Below are 2,636 nucleotides of genomic sequence, written 5' to 3'. Positions count from 1 at the left end.
CTCCACATCCTTGCCAACACTTGTTGTTTTTTATGTTACTGATTTTAGCCATTCTGACACGTGTGAGGTGGTATCTCATAGCAGTTTTGATTTGCATTTCCCTGAGGTAAGTGGTGATGCACATCTTTTCATTTGTCTGTTGGCCATCTCTGTATGTCTTCTTTGGAGAGATGTCTGTTCATGTTTTCTGCCCATTTTAATTGGATTATGTGTGTTTTGGGTGTTGAGTTGTATAAATTCTTTATACTAACCTTTATACTAACCTTATACTAACCTTTTTTTTGGATAAGCATTTGCAACATCTCCCATTCTGCAAGTTATCTTTTAATTTTGTTGAATGTTTCCTTTGCTGTGCAGGAGGGTTTTCTTTTTCTTTTTTTTGTTTTGTTTTGTTTTAAATGTTTTATTTTTGAGAGAGAGACAGCGTGAGCAGGGGAGGAGCAGAGAGAGAGGGAGACACAGAATCCGAAGCAGGCTCCAGGCTCTGAGCTGTCAGCACAGAGCCCGACACGGGGCTTGAACCCACGAACTGTGAGATCTTGACTTGAGCCGAAGCTGGACGCTCAACCCACTGAGCCACCCAGATTTCCCAAAGGTTTTTGTTTTGATGTTGTCCTGATAGCTCATTTTTGCTTTTGTTTCTTGTGCCTCAGGAGACATATCTAGAAATAAGTTGCTATGGCTGATGTCAAATGGGTTACTGCCTGCTCTCTCTTCTAGAATTTCTATGGTTTCCTGTCTTAGATTTAGGTCTTTCATCCATTTTGAATTTATTCAAGTTTTGCCCCCCCTTTTTAAATAGTGAATTTTCTCCCAGTCTATAACTTATCTTTTTATATTCATAATGGATATGTTTTGATGAGCAGAAGATTTTAGTTTTCATGAAGTCTATTTTTTTATAGTTATTGCCTATGACATGGCTTTCTTTTCAATTTTAGGAATTGGAGGGAACGGACTGAGGAAGAGAGAATCTTAAACATTCTCCACACTCAGTGCAGAGCTATAGGCATGACTCGATCCCATGACTCTGGGATCATGACCTGAGCTGAAATCAAGAGTCCGATGCTCAACAGACTGAGCCACCCAAGTGTCCTGACCATGACATATTTTAAAAATATTGACCTACATTAAGGCTCAAGAAGATATCTTCTTTTATGGTTTTAGCTTTTACATTTAGGTGTATGATTCATCTTGAATTTATTTTTGTATGGTGTGTGAGGGAGGTCAAGTTTCCTTCATTTTTCTTCACAGATAACTAGTTGTTCCAATACCACTTAGTAGAGGAAAAAATCCATCTTTCTTTCACATTGAATTTTGTCGATACCTTTGTTGAACATAAGTTGACCATGTAAATGTAGGTCTATGCACTTATTTTAAGTGCCTTTCCACCTCAGGACCTGGTAAGCCAAGAGAAAGGGGAAAGGCAGCAAATATCAAGTGTTTTGCCCAGGAAGTCTAAAGAATAAGGCATGTGGAAGAAAATGGTATATTGTTGTTAACTTTGTTCTTCCGTGTGCTTAAGAACAATGTTCTATTGTGTATATAGGTCTGCTCTTGGTAAAGGCATTAAATGCCACACTCGTAACTGGTTATATAGACTTAGGAAGTGCCATAGCCAAAATTATGAAGAAGTCAGATTTCCATCCCTTAGGTGTCACCATACTCATCCATTTTCCTTATCTGCCAAAACTTACTCTTACAAAAGAATTTGAAAATCTTGCACAAAAATGTATAGATGACCAACAAAAATCATCCATGGATATTGACATTTTGGCTGAAGTGCTTTGAAATATAAATATGAAGTATAATGGTGAATTTTTATGCATGGGAAGAGCAAATACATTTTGAAGTATTCATAGTATCTGTTCATATCAGTTTGGTGACCACCTCCCCCCCCCCTTTTTTTTTTACATATTAAAGCTGGTGTTTCCTTGCTTCAAAAACTTGCTCTGACTTTGTTAGAGCCCAAGTGTCTCTTCTGCCTCCATCCTTTCCTAGGGAACCACTTCCCTTCATTCCAAAAGTCTAAAGTTGGGAGAAATTGCTTACAAGGGAGGAGGTAGTTTTATATTATGGAAAAAACAATGTTGCATTAAATAATTTTGCTTTATTATTTTTAATGTTTATTTTGGAGAGAGATGGAGATAGAGAGAGAGAGAGAGAGAGAGAGCGAGCGAGAGAGAGCGCATGAGTAAAGGAGGGGCAGAGGGAGATGGAGTCACAGAATCTGAAGCAGGCTGTAGGCTCTGAGCTGTCAGCACAAAGCCCAACTCAGGGCTTGAACTCATGAGCTGTGAGATCATGACCTGAGCCAAAGTCAGATGCTTAACTGACTGAGCCACCCACGTGCCCCACATTAAATAATTTTAGAGAAGAGTTGAAAACGGAACCAAAAATGTATCTAGTTGTCCCCAGGTGTTTATATTTATTTAAATATTCTCTAGATTGTAAACTCTATTTAAATATACAATTTAGTGATTGGTAAACATCTGCATTAAATTTTCTTTAATGGTTCTTTCAGCTTTGTTAAGGTATTTTTGACAAAAAAGTGATATATTTAAAGTGTACATCGTGATATTTTGATGTACATATACATTGTGAAAGAATTCTGAGTTAATGAACACATCCATCAATCC

This window comes from Suricata suricatta, chromosome 5, assembly GCF_006229205.1.
Source record: "Suricata suricatta isolate VVHF042 chromosome 5, meerkat_22Aug2017_6uvM2_HiC, whole genome shotgun sequence".
NCBI lineage: Eukaryota > Metazoa > Chordata > Mammalia > Carnivora > Herpestidae > Suricata > Suricata suricatta.
Note: the sequence above shows the minus strand (reverse complement) of the source record.